General features: G+C 45.9%; 1 protein-coding gene across 2 annotated transcripts in view; it reads right to left on the bottom strand.

Annotated features, from left to right (window-relative positions):
* Positions 1 to 11,920, bottom strand: part of ZBTB22 (zinc finger and BTB domain containing 22) — a 28,677-nt gene extending 16,757 nt beyond the window's left edge. For both annotated transcript variants that reach the window (XR_016307326.1, XM_089657183.1), the window contains exon 1: positions 11,859 to 11,920. The gene's annotated coding sequence lies outside the window, so the exon portion shown is untranslated. The remainder of the gene's footprint in view (positions 1 to 11,858) is intronic.
* Positions 11,921 to 13,551: the final 1,631 nt, after the last annotated feature.

Here is a 13,551-nt window from a genome sequence, read left to right as displayed (position 1 = left end):
TGGCTGTAGCACCTCCAACGGCCCTGAGCTCTCCTCCTGGCTGGTTCATAATGACCCTGCACACCCATGTACTGACACAGGCCGCAGGTGGCCAACAAAGCCCAGACACAGGGTTGAAGGTTCCATCCCACCCAAGACACTTTGGAACCTTCAAGCTCCAGGCTTCCAATCTGGAAGTACAAATACCAGAGAAAACTCAATACATGATTTTCTCAGCGCATAAAACATACTCTGGAGACTCTCAAACTGTAAACTTGAGAGTCCGGTGTCCTCTTCCACACCATTTTCCGAGTGGCAGGGCCTCACTCTGTCACAGTGGTATGATATTATTAGGCAATGTATAAACGTTTAAAATCAGGGGTAGGCAACCTTTCAGAGGCTGAGATCCACCTGGACTATATGGAGGAAAGCAAAGATCCCAGTGTTGGGTATGAAGCAGTGCCCTTTAAAAAAATAAATACAAGCTCCCAATATAAAGACGACACGAAGAACACATAATGTGTCACAGTAGTGTCCAAATGTGGAGTCCTCTGCCCCTTCACATAACCCCCCCCCCCCCCCACTGTAGTGTCCTCTGCCCCCTCCCCCCACAGCAGTGTCCTGTACCCCCCACCCCAATGCTGTGTCCTCTGCCCCCTTCAGATCATCCCCCCCACTGTAAAGTCCTCTGCCCCTTTACATCACCCCCCCCCCACTGTAGTGTTCTCTGCTCCCTTCATATCACTCCCCCCCTCCCGCTGTAGTGTCCTCTGCCCCCTCCTCCCACAGCAGTGTCCTGTACCCCCCCTCCCCCCCTGCAATGCTGTGTCCTCTGCCCCCTTCACATCACATAACCCCCCCACCCACTGCAATGTCCTCTGCCCCCTTCATATCACTACCCCACCCCCCTCCTCCCACAGCAGTGTCCTGTACCACCCAATGCTGTGTCCTCTGCTCTCTTCACACCACCCCCTCCACTGTAGTGTCCCCTGCCCCCTTCACACTCCCCCACTGTAATGTCCCCTTCACCCCCCTCCCCACAGTAGTGTCCTCTGCCCCCTTCACACTCCCCCACTGTAATGTCCCCTTCACCCCCCTCCCCACTGTAGTGTCCTCTGCCCCCCCCTTCCCCCACAGCAGTGTTTGTACCCCCCAATGTTGTGTCCTCTGCCCACTTCAACCCCCCCCCCCCATTGTAGTGTCCAGTACACCCCCCCCCCATCTAAAAGCAGTGTCCTCTGCCCACTTCACATCACACCCCTCCCCCCATTGCTTTGTCCTGTATCCCCCCACCCTTCACATCACCCCCATAGGTACACATTCCATTTACACGGTCATCCAAATTTGGACAGTTCAAACCACATCCAGAAATGCGCATATTTGAACCGGGGCTAGAAATGCATAGTAATCAGAGAATCAATTACAGCACGCTTCCAAGGCAGGAGAAAAAATAAAGGTTCCTATTCAATCAGAAAATGTACAGGATGAGCACCCACGTGGAGCCTGCACTCTGGGTCTATGGAGACAAATGACACCTTCCAATAGATCACAATGGTTTGCCCACATCAACAAACCAATGCCTTATGGCCTCCATTTATCAGCAGCTGACCAATCAGATGCCATCTAGCCTGAACCGTCATCGCTGCAAGGAGAGGAAAGAAAGCAGCGGGGATTTCAAATCCTCACCACTTTCTCTCCTCTCCTACCACTGAGACTCAGCGTGGGATGCCTGCAGGGAGGTTTCCCGCACCGTTCCTGTGTAAGCCCGGCCTATGACAAGCCTTGGTTCACATAGGAGCAGTGGGGAGAACGCTTGCGATTTGGATAAGAATAGCATTCCGGTTCAAATCGCATGCTAATCTTGGCGGTCTAATATGCGTTAATGGACGCAATGTATCGGTTAAGGTATTGGGAGTATTTTCTCAAGTATTCATGAAAATACTCGGTATAGGTGCATCCCTAATTATTTTAGTAAATATAAACAGTTCAATACTTTTTCTCATCAGCAGTATATAGCAGTCTTGTGACTTCTATCAGTGTCCAGCAGAGCAGTAGTTAAAGCTGTAGGAGGAGTTTTCATTCTCCCCTGATTGTCTGATGAGGCTGCATAACCTCTGTCAGGACAGCGCTGATTAGCCCTGTACTGATCACATGCACCCTCCCCCCAAAAAACCTGTCTAATAATACACACCAAACTGAGCATGTGCTGTTTGCCCCCAAGGCTCTGTTCTATCAGCAGATGGATTGGGCACAGTAGAAGGGGAGGATCAGAGAAGTCAGGATCAAACAGCCTTTTTACACAATGCGGAGGATTAACCCCTGGTCCCACAGTGAGTATAACAAGTATGCTTTACTGCATATACAGACTGATTTTACTGTTGTGGGTTTAATATCACTTTAAAGAAGAATTCCTAGTATGGTATATTTTATACATGGTCCAGCTTGGACCAATGCAGGGGTGTGGAAATTTTTGAAAAAACTACTTGTCCAGGGACCAGGGGCGGACTGACAACTCATGGGGCCCCTGGGCAATAAGAAATCATGGGGCCCCTTTTTCCTTGCCTACATTCAAACCACACCCAAAAAAAGTCTATGAAAGGTACCAGGGGCATCTCATGGGGCCCCCTACTGACCCCGGGCCCTCGGGCAGTGCCCGGATGCCCAAATGGTCAGTCCGCCCTTGCCAGGGACTAGATCAGTGTCCCAAACTACTTGTCCTGATAAAAAAAATTGTTTTTTAACCTAAACAGTATTTAAATCTGCTTTAAGTAATGTTGGGGCCTTTGAAAACAGAAGGGGCTTTATAGAGACTTAATTGTTTAATATGTTTAACATTGTGCTGTTTATCTCCCCCGCCTGTCTCCAGCACCGCACCCGGGGACTACAGGAGAGAGACCTTGTAGTTGTGATGAGCATCGATTGGCTGCTCGTCAGGAAAGGGGAGTGTCCGACTTATCCTTTATCCATTTCGCTGCCAGAGCTGCTTTTGCGTTTTTTGCACACGCTTAAAAAATCGTTTTAGGCCTGAAGATGACACAAACCCCCCAAACATTGTCTATTTTATGAAATCAGAGATCCTGGAGAATAAAATAGCGGTAGTTCCAATTTTTTATGTCACACGATATTATCACAAAGGTCTAGGAAATGCAAAATTTCAGTAAAAAATACACTTAAGTTAATTTTAGGGCACAAAAAGCAATAAATTATCCATTTTTTTTTGTAAAATCTAAAAGACGAGGTAGCATCGAGTAAATAGATATCCAACATGTCAAACCTTAAATTTGCATACACTCGTGAAATGACAACAAACTCTAGTACCCTATATTTTCTATAATTGACGCTTTTAAAGCCCCTTATAGGTCATCAGTATAGTGTACAGAGGAGGTCTGGTGCTAGAATTATTGCTGTCATTCTGGTGTGTGCGGTCATATGTAACGTGTGTATCGCAATCAACGTTTTCATGTGTACGCACCACAGCGCATACTTTTACGTTTGTGCGTGTGTGCATACGTGGGGGTGGGGGGCCTTGAAAAATTTGGGGGGGGGGTTATATGCTTGGGTGTAACTTCCATTTAAAAAAATTTAATTAACTTTTTTTTTTTTTAAATTACATACGGGACAAAAAGTCCTCTATGTGATGATTTTTGGTGACAGGTTCTCTTTTTTGAGACATGCAGGGTCTTCTCTCCTGTACTACACTGAATGTAATGCAGTGCACATCGCACCGCATTACATTCTTTCCAGGTCTCAATGACCGGGAATCTGTTGAATGGGGACCTGGAAATGATGTCAGATCACTTCTGGATCAGGAGAAGAAAGGGAGGGGAGCTGATGTGTCCGCTCTCCTCCTCCCTCCCCTATACCCACTGAACTAGTCTCAGGCCCGCAGATGGGCAAGCGGAGCCCGGGACATATAGCGGGGGGAGAGGCTGATACTGTGGGAGGTGCGGAAGCAATTGGGCAGCTGCTGCCGGATTGCTTCCACCTGACAGGCGAGCGCTGGTGCCGGATTGCTTCCACCTGACAGGCGAGCGCTGCTGCCGGATTGCTTCCACCAGACAGGCGAGCGCTGCTGCCGGATTGCTTCCACCAGACAGGCGAGCGCTGCTGCCGGATTGCTTCCACCAGACAGGCGAGCGCTGCTGCCGGATTGCTTCCACCAGACAGGCGAGCGCTGCTGCCGGATTGCTTCCACCAGACAGGCGAGCGCTGCTGCCGGATTGCTTCCACCAGACAGGCGAGCGCTGCTGCCGGATTGCTTCCACCAGACAGGCGAGCGCTGCTGCCAGATTGCTTCCACCAGACAGGCGAGCGCTGCTGCCGGATTGCTTCCACCAGACAGGCGAGCGCTGCTGCCGGATTGCTTCCACCAGACAGGCGAGCGCTGCTTCCGGATTGCTTCCACCAGACAGGCGAGCGCTGCTGCCGGATTGCTTCCACCAGACAGGCGAGCGCTGCTGCCGGATTGCTTCCACCTGACAGGCGAGCGCTGCTGCCAGATTGCTTCCACCTGACAGGCGAGCGCTGCTGCCGGATTGCTTCCACCTGACAGGCGAGCGCTGCTGCCGGATTGCTTCCACCTGACAGGCGAGCGCTGCTGCCGGATTGCTTCCACCTGACAGGCGAGCGCTGCTGCCGGATTGCTTCCACCTGACAGGCGAGCGCTGCTGCCGGAATGCTTCCACCTGACAGGCGAGCGCTGCTGCCGGATTGCTTCCACCTGACAGGCGAGCGCTGCTGCCGGATTGCTTCCACCTGACAGGCGAGCGCTGCTGCCGGATTGCTTCCACCTGACAGGCGAGCGCTGCTGCCGGATTGATTCCACCTGACAGGTGAGCGCTGCTGCTTGCCCACAGCAGGGCTAAAAGCAAAAAAAAAAAAAACCCACCCGTGATGAGCAGCTGCATTTCTACTTACTGAACACAGGAGGCGGGCTGCTCAGCACAGGTGCCATTCAGAGAATGCTTCACATTTTCTCAGTGAATACAAGGTATTCTCTGACTGAATGAGGCAGAGAGGTGGGATGGTGCCCAGCAACCAACCTTCTGTGTATAGAATGCAGCCGTTTGGCATGTGAACCAGAAGCTAGTGGAGATCACTGGAGTAGCGGATGTCTCTTTCAGTGATTTCCATCTGCCAGGCACATTAGCCAGGTATGGAGTATACATGGTTACATTGTTCCAAGCTGGACCAATGTAACTATATATAAAACACCTGGAATTTATTCAGCTAGTGGGCTTATTCTCCATTGTAGCACTGTAAGGAGGGATGTGCTTCCCTAAGATGGCCATACACTAGTAGATCTTCGTGAGAAAATTATCGATTACAGAACATTCTATCCATTTTCTAATTGTTAGTGGGGTCAAATCAGTGTTCATTTTCAAGTGCAGTGATGAGAAAATTCCAAGGAGCAAGATGACTAAAAAATTCTCAAACTAACAGATTTGTAAACAGTGAATTCGGTTTTCCTTCTGTAAAGTCCAATCATTCCAAAATTGAATGTTAAAGTGGAACTTTAGGAAAAACAAAACAAAAAAACCCCACAAAAAAAACCAAAACAAAAAAGGAATGTGACCAGGCAGGAGTTTAATACAGTGGCCTCCAAACTCTGGCCCGAGGGCCAGATGTGGCCCTTTGCTTGCTTTTATCCGGCCCTTGGGGCACTGTTTAATCCACCAATGCCACCAATGGGACATAATTCCCTCCAGTGACACCAATGGAGGAGCACAATTCCTCCCAATGACATCAATTATGGGGTGCAATTCCTCCCAATGACATCAATTATGGGGCACAAATCCTCCCAATGACATCAATTATGGGGTGCAATTGCTCCCACTAAAACCAAAGAAGGGGCAGTTTATTCCCACTGACGTCAGGACCTTTTCTACTCCCACTGGCCGCAGCCTGGCCCCCAGGGGCGGACTGACAACTCATGGGGCCCCCGGGCAATAGGGGATCATGGGGCCCCTGTGTCTTTGCCCAAACTGAAAAAAGCCTATGAAAAAGGTACCAGAGGCATTTCATGGGGCCCCCTACTGACCCCGGGTCCTCGGGCAGTGCCCGAGTTTCCAAATGGTCAGTCCGCCCCTGCTGGCCCCCCTAAAGTCTGAAGGACAGCAAACTGGCCCTTTGTTTAGAAAGTTTGGAGACCCCTGGTTTAATGCACAGATAGAGCAGAGAGCCTAGAAAATACTGTACATACGTTTTTGTAACAACAGATACAATGTCATAATTCTAGAGACCACCAGAGCGGATTAGCAATACATGGAACCAATTGTTACATTTATTTGTGAACGATTCCATGTATTTGCCAATTCCCTCGAGTGTTCTCTAGATTTGTTACATTGTATCTGCATTTGTATTATCTATGCTCCACATCGCCATCTCATGGCCAAAAGGTGGTATTGTACTACTGCCCATAATAAAAGAATACTCCAAAGAGAAAATCGACATTTGTGTTTTTGCCCAATTTGCACAGAACAAATGTACACGCAGATTTGCTGGTTGAATGGCTATGCAATATTTTATAACTATGATATTAAAGAGTCTCCCCCCCCAAAAAAATAAAAAGTCACCAGCTACTAAATCCTGTAGCTGTTGTCTTTTAATATAAAGACACTTACCTGTCCAGGGATCCAGCGATGACCTCACCAGAACAGATTCTTCAGTTGGCTTCGGGTGCAGGAGCGGGCATGTTGGGTAAGGGAAACCGGTAGTGAAACCTTCCGGCCTCACAGCCAGCTTCCTGCTGCACATGTGCAAGCTGTGTGACTGGTCCCGCAGTCTTCTGGGACCTGTGTGTGTCCCAGATGGCTATGGGGGGAGGGGGGGGATTGGTGGAGGAGGAGAGGCCAAAAGATCATGCGGCGATCTTCCGTGGGAGTGGGTACCTGTCAAACCCAAGTACCCACTCCCCCAAAAAAGTGGCAATGTAGGGGGGGGGGGGGCAAGCACAAGTGGAATTCCCTTTTGGGTTAAGTTCCACTTTTAAAGATCCCTAAGCGCCGGTTCACACCAAAGAAGCGCAGTCTAGATGCATTCTGGATGCTTTTCCGCATGAGCGTTTTTGATGCACTTTTGACACATTCCGGCGTGTTTTGTATGCATTATTTACACATTCCGGCATTTTTTTAATGCATTTTTTACACATTCCGGCGTGTTTTTGATGCATTTTTTACACATTCCGGTGTGTTTTTGATGCATGTTTTACACATTCCGATTTTTTTTATGCATTCCAGGTTATTTTTTCCCTTCTCTTTTTCTTCAATTTAAATCAGGACAAGTGTCTTCCGGTGCATTTTGGTGCGTTTTACCACATTCCAGTACAGTTCTGTGCAGGAAAAATGCAGCTGGTTCTACTTTTTCCTGCAACTGGAACGCACTGGAACTGCAAGCACTGATGTGAACTATGACATTGACAACCATAAAACCTACTTTCTGTGCGTTTTGGATGCAGAAAAAAAAGCAACTGAAACGCATGTAGTGTGAACTGGCCCTAAAGCTACGTTCCTGCGCGGATACTTTGTGACATTCAGGGGCAGCTAAACACCACCTCTGGACACAACAAATCTCTGCTATGGCTGCATAAAAACTGGCCAATTGCCTGCAGCCAAAACTCAACAGAAAGGCCAACCCTGGACATGCACTAGCTGCGCCCAAGGTCGGTATTTGCATGTAACTGCCGTACAAATCCCGCACCTACAGCGGTTTGTATCACTGCCAGCCACAATCTACTGAATGTTACCTAAAGCCGGCCATAGATGGATCGACATTTGGCTGGTTTACAAGGAATCGGCTGAATTGTGATCCAACCATAGGCAAGCTGTTGTGCTGAAGTCAATCTATCAATCAACTTCTGTACAAGCAGCCTGTCAGGTATTTTTGTGTGAACACTGCCGGCGGCTATAGCCTCCGTCAGTGATCATTGTATCCTGCCAGTGGGGAAGACTCCCCGTGCTCCCTGACTGCAGAACACAATCGTGCTGCGGGAGGTATATCCCCATCAACGCTGACTGTGCTGATGGGGGAATTGAGCAATTTTGCTTCCTTTAATTCGTAGCTGAAGGAAGAAAATTACATAATCTATGGCCTGCCTAATGCTAGCCATACATTAGTCAAAAAAATCATTTGAATGGGTTTTTGAAAAAAACAAAAAAAGAGAATGTGGTTGTGAGGGCAAATGATATTGCCATCATGTAGAGCTTGAATGTCGAACGATAAATTGTTCAATGGACATGAACCAGTTTTTCATCTGTTAATTTGCTTCTGGGTCACATATGTGCAGAACCAACACTTCGATTTTTAACAGGTGAGATATACATTAAGCTTTCAATTTATCACCCGTTCAACAGACGGTTTCCACACTTTTCCTTCAATTTTTTTTTGGGCTCAAAAATGTCAAAATCAATTTAGATTTTTGCAAATTAAGTGGATGGAGAACAAATGAATGGTGTGTGTTTGTGTATATATATATATATATATATATATATATATAATCTATCAGGGATGCATTGATACATCAGCCGCCAAAAATAGGGTTATGAGAACTTTGTCGATAAATAAAAAAAATTGGTGCCAATAATGGCTGGTTTCTGCGGCCAATACTCTGCTCCAATGCCTGCCCTCAATAAAATTAAAACGTTAAATACAATTTTATATATATCTATCCATTCAGTCGTATCCAACCCTTGGCGATTGCATGGACCGTCATTTGTAAGCGACTTTTTACATGAATTCTCATAGCAATTATTTTTACAGGGTAGGATGCCAGGTCTTTCCCCAACCCCCACCATGCAGGAGATCCCACATGGCATATATATATATATATATATATATATATATATATATACACACACACACACATATAATATATATATATACACACACACATATGTATATATATATATATATTATTTTTTTTTTTTTTACTGTGCATTTCGGTTTTGGTTTTCAGCCAAGTGCATCCAACATTTTTGGTTTCAGTCCAGAATTTTCATTTTGTTGCACCACTAAATATATATATATATATATATATACACACACACATATATACAAGGCCGGGACAAGAGGTGGCCGCCCTGGGCGCGGTGATATCATGTGAGGTGGGAGGGAACCACATGGAGATTTCCTAATTACAAGCTGACAGGAGTACTGATGGCAACTTCACTACTCCGGTCTGCTTAGTGAGGATACCAACCAGATCTAGACATGAGGAGAGAGCTAGGGAAGAGGGGCGGGCTGTGCTCTCTCTCCCCTCCAGTTCCTCCTCCTGCCACTGCAGCTCTCCTAGATTGGGACTGTCAGATCACCACTGTGCATTGTTTGTGTATCTTCCCTCATCTCTTTCCAGCAAAGAACATAGGTAGGGGAGTAGATAAGCACTGCACAGTGACAATCTGACAGCCAGTGGCATCTCTAGTGAAGCACCCCGACACTGCCCTCCTATAACCCTCTATAGCCACCCTATAGTGCTTGACTTCTTTTTTTTTATTTCTTGGGGGGGGGGGGGGTGATTTTTGCTGACACATAATGCTCATACATTTTTTTTGGGGGGGGCGGCGCTATTTGGCATCTTCACCCTGGCTGCTATATGTCCCAGGTGTGTGTGTATATACTTTGACGCAGTTGGCTGGCTTAACATATTGAAATATATGTGAACCAAATATCCCTATTCATTGCATAGTCTGCTTGTAAGGGTATATAGCAGTGTGCAGAGGGGCTTTCAGAATGTCATATATATACACACACGCATATACACACACACGTCTAACCATCTGATTGGCAATCTGGATGTTGCAGCGCCCTGATGTGCACAATGTAATACTCCTGGAAGCACACACATACACATCTAGAGAGATGGACATAGTTACATTATAAAGAAACAAAGATTTCAGATTCATTTCACCATCCCATTCCCACAATATAAAGGTTTTGTGTGTGAGCGGGTATGTACAGTATGTGTTGTGTATGTACAGTATGTGTGTGTATAGTATGTGAGTGTGTATGCACAGTATGTGTGTGTGTATGTACATACAGTATGTGTATGTACAGTATGTGAGTGTGTATGCACATACAGTATGTGTATGTACAGTATGTGAGTGTGTATGCACAGTATGTATGTGTGTATGTACATACAGTATGTGCATGTACAGTATGTGAGTGTGTATGTACAGTACATGTTGTGTATGTACAGTACGTGTTGTGTATGTATGAAGAGTATGTGTTGTGTATGTACAGTGTGTGTGTATGTACAGTACATGTTGTGTATGTATGTAGAGTATGTGTTGTGTATGTACAGTGTGTGTATGTACAGTACATGTTGTGTATGTACAGTACGTGTTGTGTATGTATGGAGAGTATGTGTTGTGTATGTACAGTGTGTGTATGTACAGTACGTGTTGTGTATGGAGAGTATGTGTTGTGTATGTACAGTGTGTGTATGTACAGTATGTGTGTTGTGTGTGTGTATATATATATATATATATATATATATACACACACACACACACTGGTAGGTGAATTGGCTCCTAGTATGTGTATGTATGAATGTGAGTTAGGGACCTTAGACTGTATGCTCCTCAGGGGCGGGGACTGATGTGACTGTACAATATAAATTAACAGCACTATACAAGTACCTGAAATAAAACAATTATAATATATATCTCACACCCCCCTATACCACTCAGTATTTGATGCCTGGCATCCTGGGTGATGCGCATTATATGGATTTATTAATATAGAATTTACAACCATCTGACTGGCTCTCCTGCTGTTCTGGATATAGCAGCTCACTGATGTGCACAATGCAATACTGCTGTAAGTACACACATGTATTCTATACAAATCACACATCCCTCCCTCTCCATTCACACTTCTGCTGGTAACACTGCAGCAGGCTGACATGCAAAGTGCAATGTTTATAGATGGATGGAACACACACATAGATAGATAGATCTATAGATGGATGGAACACACACATAGATAGATCTATAGATGGATGCATAAAAATACATACTTACACATAGATAGATGGAACACAGATACACATACATACACACACACACATATATAGATGGATGGATACACATACATAGATAGATATATAGATGGATACATACACACATAGATATATAGATGGATGGATGGACACACATACATACATAGATGGATGGAACACACATACATAGATGGATGGAACACACACACATAGATGGATGGAACACACACACATAGATGGATGGAACACACACATACATACATACATAGATGGATTATATAGACTGATACATAGATACATAGATGTATGCACACACGCATACATAGATGGATGGATGGATGGACACACATACACATAGATACATACATAGATGGATGGACACACATAGATTATATAGATGGATACATACATACACAGATACACACATAGATGGACATACATAGATAGATAGATGTATGCACACACACATAGATACATACATAGATGGATGGACACACATACATACATACATACATACATACATACATAGATGGATGGACACACATACATACATAGATACATACATAGATGGATGGACACACATACATACATACATAGATGGATGGATGGACACACATACATACATAGATATATAGATAGATAGATGTATGCACACACATAGATACATGGACACACATACACATAGATACATACACACACACATAGATAGATGGACACACAGAGCCTTGTATGACTAGTACACCAGGCTGCCCTGCTCCTGTATATCACACAATGTATGCGGCACACAGGCGGTGCAGGGATCGCACACACACACAGTGCTCAGTGGAGGGTCTCACCCCTCACGCTGCATTCTAATCTCCGCACACACAGCAGTTTATCTCACCCCACGATTGTCTCTGGCTGCCTCTTTAACACCCTCTGTGTCTCAGGCCTCCTCAGGCTCCGCCCCCTCCCTTAAGGGCGCACAGCCACCTCCGCCTCCCAGCGAGCGAGCCGCGCTCTACCGACACAAATTATTTTACCCTTAAGGATGCGGTCACCGGCGCAGCCACCGCCGATTGGCCGCCGAGCGCAAGAGACCCCGCCTCTTTTGGTTCAGGCGACCTCGTCCGCAGGGCCCGTGCGGCGGCTGTGGTTGGTCGGAGGGGCTGTCGGTCAAGGCAACAGCTGGAAAAGCAGCACGCTGATTGGCCGTTGGGTTAAATAGAAGGCTTTGTGCGGATGCGGAGACACACAATGTATAGGCGAAGATTTATGTGTGTGGGGTGGGGGGGAGCAGGCTGAATGTGGATTGGTGGATGGCAGTACTGGGAATGGACCGGGACATGGGGTACATGTGATGGGATGCAGGGGACGTGTACAATACATGTGTGTGCTGTATACAGGTCATTGTATTCTCTGTACACCCCCTGCCACACCAGGCCTTCTCTGCCACTATACAATCACTGTGATTGTGCTACAAAATACCTTAGAGCCCCCCAAATTAAAGCAGAGGCCCTAGAGAATAATTGGTAGCTTTGCCATTTTTTTTATGTCACGCGGTATTTGCGCAGCGGTTTTTCAAACTCATTTTTATGGGGAATAATACACTTTTTAAAATTTTAATTAAAAAAAAAGCTCTATAATCCAATTTCTTGTAAGATATAAAATATGATGTTTCGCTGAGTAAACAGATACCAAACATGTCAGGCTTTAAAATTGCGCACGCCCGTGCAACGGCGATCCAAACTTTTACTATCCTTAGGCGACCATTTAAAAGCCTTTACAGGAGACCACTTTAGATTTACAGAGGAGGTCTGGTGCTAGAATTCCTACCCATGATCTGACGATCGCGGCGATACCTCACATGTGTGGGACGATGTGTTCGCCTTTGCGTGGGAGTACTGTGGGGGTGGGGTCACTTTAATTTTTATTTTTTATTTACTATTTTTACGCTGTTGCTTTAAGTTTTTTTTTTTTTTGCTCACTTTTATTGCTGTCACAAGGATGACCACTGTTTGCATGCAAGATGATGTCACACAAGTAAATAGATACCAAACATGTCAGGCTTTAAAATTGCGCACACTCGTGCAAGGGCGACCCAAAGTTTTTCTATCCATAGGCGACGCTTTAAAAGACTTTACAGGAGACCACATTAGATTTACAGAGGAGGTCTGGTGCTAGAATCCCTGCCCATGATCTGATGATCGCGGCGATACCTCGTGTGTGGGACGATGCGTTTATTCGCCTTTGCGTGCAAGATCATGTCACACAAGTAAATAGATACCAAACATGTCAGGCTTTAAAATTGCGCACGCTCGTGCAATGGCGACCCAAAGTTTTTCTATCCATAGGCGACGCTTTAAAAGTCTTTACAGGAGACCACATTAGATTTACAGAGGAGGTCTGGTGCTAGAATCCCTGCCCATGATCTGGCGATCGCGGCGATACCTCACATGTGTGGGACGACGCGTTCATTCGCCTTTGCGTGCAAACACTGTGGGGCGGGGGCACTTTAATTTGTATTATTTACTATTTTTACGCTGTTGCTTTAAGTTTTTTTTTTGCTCACTTTTATTGCTGTCACAAGGACAACC

This window comes from Staurois parvus, unplaced genomic scaffold (assembly GCF_062004578.1).
Source record: "Staurois parvus isolate SC_StPar_1 unplaced genomic scaffold, SC_StPar_1.0 ptg000973l, whole genome shotgun sequence".
NCBI lineage: Eukaryota > Metazoa > Chordata > Amphibia > Anura > Ranidae > Staurois > Staurois parvus.
The sequence above is the reverse complement of the archived record's forward strand: the minus strand, read 5'-3'. Positions and strand labels throughout refer to the sequence as shown.